The sequence below is a fragment of the Sapajus apella genome, unplaced genomic scaffold (assembly GCF_009761245.1).
Source record: "Sapajus apella isolate SASKATOON/1434 unplaced genomic scaffold, GSC_monkey_1.0 scaffold77, whole genome shotgun sequence".
In the NCBI taxonomy this organism is placed as follows: Eukaryota; Metazoa; Chordata; class Mammalia; order Primates; family Cebidae; genus Sapajus; species Sapajus apella.
In genome coordinates this window covers 1,726,084-1,732,083 of record NW_022437017.1, presented here as the reverse complement: position 1 = coordinate 1,732,083, position 6,000 = coordinate 1,726,084, and the positions used below count along the sequence as shown (strand labels likewise).

The window sequence follows — 6,000 nt, the reverse complement described above, 5'->3', positions numbered from 1 at the left end:
CCCCCTACAGCCTGCCGAGGTGGGGGCGGGGGGGAAACGCCAGTCACAGCCCAGAGACTTGCCCAGCTTCTGAAGAACGATGTGAAAACACAGTGTCTGCTCCTGAATCGCAGAAAAAGTTTCTCTCTCTACACCACCACAGTGAGCGGAAAAAAAGCTAAGCCTGCCCTGGTCTTAAATTAAGCCAGAGGGATCTCACGTGAGGAGGCTCCTTCCCAGAAAAGACCACCCATCACCCACAGCTGATTCTCCAAAAGCAATCGGCAACTTGGGGATCATTAGCTGGTGCAAAGGTAATTGCAGTCTTTGCTATTAAAAGTAATGAGCTGGGTGCACTGGCTCACACCTGTAATCCCAGCACTTTGGGAGGCCGAGGCAGGTGGATCATTTGAAGCCAGGAGTTTGAGACCAGCCTGGCTACATAATGACGCCCTGTCTCTACTAAAAATACAAAAATTAGCTGGGCATGGTGGTAGGCGCCTGCAATCCCAGCTACTTGGAAGGCTGAGGCTGCAGAATTGCTTGAATCTGGGAGGCGGAGGTTTCAGTGAGCCAAGATTGTGCCACTGCACTCCAGCCTGGGAGACAGAGTAAGGACTCCATCCCAACCTCAAAAAAAAGTAACATACTCATTTTACAGATGAGGAAGCCAGCTGACAGTTGTCATGTGCCATGCCTGAAGTCTACATGGGTTGTTGAGTGTTGGATGTAAGATTCAAATCTGCTTTTCCTAACTTGATAGTATGCACTTTTAACAGTTATGCCACCACAATTGCCGACAAAAATGAATCATATCCGACTCACTTCATTTCCCTTTGTTTTTTGGACAGATTTGACTATTCCTGGATAACACATTCAAGGAAAGGAGGTGGTATTGGGTTTTCTGAATGTCTTATCTGGGAATAGTTAAATCTGTCCAAAAAAGTGGGGAAGATGGTGGTATTGGGTGTCTGAATTTTGGGCAAGTATGTCAGCTTTGTAGACAAATGGGAACAAATGGCTAGATATGAGGATGGAGAGATGGTTTAGAAACCATTTGCAGGTTTTTATTGGTTTGTTTGTTTTTAGAGAGGCAGTCTCACTCTGTTGCCCAGGCTGGAGTGCAGTGGTGCCATCATAGCTCACTGCATCCTCCAACTCCTGGGTTCAAGCGATCCTCCTGCTTCAGCCTCTCAAGTAGCTGGGACTACAGGTGCATGATACCACACCCAACTAATTTTTTAAATTTTTTGTAGAGCTAGGGATGTCTCACAGTGTTGCCCAGGCTAGTCTCGAATTCCTGGCTCAAGCAATCTTCCTGCTTCAGCCTCCCAGAGCGGTGGGATTATAGACGTGGACCGCACCATGCCCAGCCAGAAACCCTTTGAAGACTGCTAATGAAACAATGGGTCCAGGCAATGGTTATCCATGGTTGATCAAACCCTTAGGGAAATGCCAAATGGGGAATTTACAAAGGCAGGGTCAGGCAGATGGCATCTGAACCCCCGGATGGATCATTCTTAGTTATCAGCAAAATGGAAAGACAGGCCAGCAGTGGCTCACACCTGTAATCCTAGCACTTTGGGAGGCTGAGGCAGGAGGATCACTTGAGCCCAGGAGTTCCAGACCAGCCTAAGCAATGTAGTGTGACCTTGGGTCTACAAAAAGGTTTTTTGGTTTTTGTTTTGTTTTGTTTTTCAGATGAGGGTCTCAGTCTGTCACCCAGGCTGGAGTGCAGGGGCACGATCTCATCTCACTGCAACCTCCGAGTCCTGGGCTCAAGCAATCCTCCCCCCTCGGCCTCCACTACCCCAGTATGCCCAGCTTTTTTTTTTTTTTTTTTTGTAGACACAGGGTTTCACCATGTTGCCCAGGTTGGTCTCCAGCCTCTGTGCTCAAGCTATTTGCCCGCCTCAGCCACTCAAAGTGCTGGCATTATGGAGTGAGCCACCATGCCCTGCCTAAAAATGGTATTATATAGTTTTTTTTTTGTTTGTTTTGTTTGTTTTTTTTTGAGACAGAGTTTCGCTCTTGTTACCCAGGCTGGAGTGCAATGGCGCGATCTCGGCTCACCGCAACCTCCGCCTCCTGGGTTCAGGCAATTCTCCTGCCTCAGCCTCCTGAGTAGCTGGGATTACAGGCACGTGCCACCATGCCCAGCTAATTTTTTGTATTTTTAGTAGAGACGGGGTTTCACCATGTTGACCAGGATGGTCTCGATCTCTTGACCTCGTGATCCACCCGCCTCAGCCTCCCAAAGTGCTGGGATTACAGGCTTGAGCCACCACGCCCGGCTAGTTTTTTTTTTTTTTTAAGTGTTGCTACCTTTTAGAGATTTTTAAAAGATGGAGTATTGGCCGGGTGTGGTGGCTCACGCCTGTAATGCAAGCACTTTGGAGGCCAAGGCGGGCGGATCACCTGAGGTCGGGAGTTCAAGACCAGCCTGACCAACATGGTGAAACCCCGTCTTAAAAAAAAAAAAAAAGAATAATAAATAAATAAATAAATAAATAAATGGAGTATTTACAAATGAAATCATTTGAGGTCTCAGATTTGCTTCCAAATATCCAGTGAGGCTGCCTGGGTGTGGTGGCTGACACCTGTAATCCCAGAATTTTGGAAGGCCAAGGTGCGTGGATTGCTTGAGCCCAAGAGTTGGAGACCAGCCTAGGTAACATGGCAAAACCTTTCATTTATTTTTTAATTTATTGTTATTATTTTTTTACCCTAGACATGTTTCCTGCATGGTTTGTCTCCCCAGTCATTGTCCACAGGACTCTGGGGAGCTGTAGGAATATGCAGGTGCAGACACGAAGCCCAGCTTCATCTCCAACATTGTGGAAAGGGACTGTATGTCACAGGGCAGAGCCCTGCAAAACGTTTCTTTGCAAAAATTAGCCAGACATACTGGCTTGCCCCTGTAGCCCCAGCTACTTGAGAGGCTGAGGCAGGAGAATCACTTGGGCCTGGGAGGTTGAGGCTGCAGTGAGCTGTGATCACACCACTGCACTCTAGCTAGAGTGACAGAGTGAGACACTGTCTCAAAAAAAAAATTATATTGAGTAATAATCGATTCAGGCAAGAATAGATGCTGAAACAGTGAAAGTCTGATGAGTAACAGGATATTTACAGAGTCTCCACGTACTTCCCACAAACCGGAAAGCAATAACTTTATAGCAGAGACACCTGGCAGAGACCACTTTAGCCAAGTGGTCAAAATTAACATCACCAGTGATGGGTCCAATTGGTGGCAGGCTGGGGTCTTCTTGCCAAAAAGGCACAAACTGAATCTAATTATAAGGAAACAGCAGACAAACCCAAGTTGAAAGACATTCTGCCTAATTACTGACCTACACTTTGTTAAAACATCAAGGCTACAAAAGACAAAAAGGCTCAGAAATTGATCTTAGTGAAAAGACAATTGGAAGCAACAAGTGATCTTGGATTTTCTTTTGCCATAAAGGTCAGTGATGTGACAATGGGTGAAATCTGATTAGGTTTCCAGATTTCCTGCTTTTCCTTTTTTTTCTTTTTTTTTTTTTTTTTTTTTTTTTTGAGACTGAGTTTCGCTCTTGTTACCCAGGCTGGAGTGCAATGGCACGATCTCGGCTCACCGCAACCTCCGCCTCCTGGGTTCAGGCAATTTTCCTGCCTCAGCCTCCTGAGTAGCTGGGATTACAGGCACGCACCACCATGCCCAGCTAATTTTTTGTAGTTTTAGTAGAGACGGGGGTTTCACCATGTTGACCAGGATGGTCTCGATCTCTTGACCTCATGATCCACCCGCCTCGGCCTCCCAAAGTGCTGGGATTACAGGCGTGAGCCACTGCGCCCGGCCCGATTTCCTGCTTTTCATCATTTTACTGAGGTTATGTTTAGAGAATGCCTTGTTCTGGCCAGGTGCAGTGGCTCACACCTGTAATCCTAGCACTTTGGGAGGCCAAGGCAGGCGGATCACCTGAGGTCGGGAGTTTGAGACCAGCCTGATCAACATGGAGAAACCCCCTCTCTAGTAAAAATACAAAATTAGCTGGGCATGGTAGCACATTCCTGTAATTCCAGCTACTTGGGAGGCTGAGGCAGGAGAATTGCTCGAACCCGGGAGACGGAGGTTTCGGTGAGCCAAGATTGTGCCATTGCACTCCAGCCTGGGAAACAAGACCAAAGCTCCATCTCAAAAAAAGAAAGAAATATTCCAAAACTTACGAAGAAATATGTGAAAGTTACAACATCATTAATAATAGTAATGGTAGTAGGAATTAAGAATTTTTGTAGCAGGGCTCAGTAGTGTGCACCTGTAGTCCCAACTACCTGGGAGGCTGAAGCAGGAGGATTGCTTAAGCCCAGGACTCCCAGACCAGCCTAGGCAACATAGCAAGACCTCATCTCTAAAAAAAAAAATTGGACCAATGTGGTAGCTCACACCTGTAATCCCAGCACTTTGGGAGGCCAAGGCGGGCGGATCATCTGAGGTCAGGAGTTTGAGACCAGCCTGGCCAACGTGGTGAAACCCCATCTCTACTAAAAATACAAAAATTAGCCAGGCGTAATGGCATGCGCCTGTAATCCCAGTTACTTGGGAGGCTGAGGCAGGAGAATCACTTGAACCTAAGAGACAGAGGTTGTAGTGAGCCAAGACTGTGCCATTGCACTCTAGCCTGGGCAATAAGAGCAAAACTCCGTCTCAAAAAAAAAAAAAAAAGGTGTTGAGATGGTAGATAAAAGAGCCCAGTTGCTCAGAGGATACAGTTGCTCAGAGGCTGCAGAAACTAGAAATATGAAATCTAGAATTGCACTGCCCAGTACTATAGGTAATGATCTATTTAGATCATTAGATTTGCTATTTAGATTTCTGTTAATTAAAATTCAATAATATGTAAAATTCAGTCCCTGACTCACATTAGTCATATTTGTAGTGCTCATAGACAGTGCTGCTCTGAATTATGGAATCTAGAATGCTTCTTTTTCTTTTTTTTTTGTTAAGATAGAGTCTTGCTCTGTCACCAGGTTGGAGTGCAGTGGTGCGATCTCAGCTCACTGCAACCTTTGTGTTTCGGATTCAAGCGATTTTCCTGCCTCAGCCTCCCGAGTAGCTGGAACTACAGGCACACGCCACCATGCCCAGCTAATTTTTGTATTTTCAGTAGAGACGGATTTTCACCATGTTGGCCAGGATAGTCTCGATCTCTTGACCTCGTGATCTGTCCGCCTTGGCCTCCCAAAGTGCTGGGATTACAGGCGTGAGTCACCGTGCCCAGCCTAGAATGCTTCTTAGAATACAGTTCGCTGGGCGCGGTGGCTCAAGCCTGTAATCCCAGCACTTTGGGAGGCCGAGGCGGGTGGATCATGAAGTCAAGAGATCGAGACCATCCTGGTCAACATGGTGAAACCCCGTCTCTACTAAAAAAATACAAAAAATTAGCTGGGCATGGTGGTGCGTGCCTGTAATCCCAGCTACTCAGGAGGCTGAGGCAGGAGAATTGCCTGAACCCAGGAGGCGGAGGTTGCGGTGAGCCGAGATTGCGCCATTGCACTCCAGCCTGGGTAACAAGAGCGAAACTCCGTCTCAAAAAAAAAAAAAAAAAAAAAAAAGAATACAGTTCAAGGGCCGGGCACAGTGACTCACGCCTGTAATCCCAGCACTTTGGGAAGCGGAGGTAGGAGGATTGCTTGAGCCCAGGAGTTTGAGGCCAGTTTAGGGAACATGGCAAAAGCCCATCACTACAAATAAAAGATTTAAAAAGTGGTCAGGCTTGGTGGTGAGCGCCTATATTTCCCAGCTTCTCGGGAGGCTGAGGCAAGAGAATCACTTGAGCCTGGGAGGTTGAGGCTGCGGTGAGCTGAGGTGGTGCCACTGCACTCCAACCTGGGTGACAGAGTGAGACCCTGTCTCCAAAACAAGAACAAAACAGAATATAGTGCAAGGAATACATATTGTTTAACTACCAGGGGTTCCTGGTGAGAAACACACATTTCTAGATTCATTCCAGACCTACTTAGTCAGAATCTCTGACTACAGAG

At 46.8% G+C, this 6,000-nt stretch overlaps 1 non-coding gene across 1 annotated transcript; it reads right to left on the bottom strand.

The window, feature by feature from the left end:
* Window positions 1-2,710: 2,710 nt before the first annotated feature.
* Window positions 2,711-2,904, bottom strand: LOC116532933. The gene has a single exon (XR_004261000.1). It is a non-coding gene; the product is annotated as a small nucleolar RNA SNORA73 family (small nucleolar RNA).
* Between the last annotated feature and the right edge of the window lie 3,096 nt (window positions 2,905-6,000).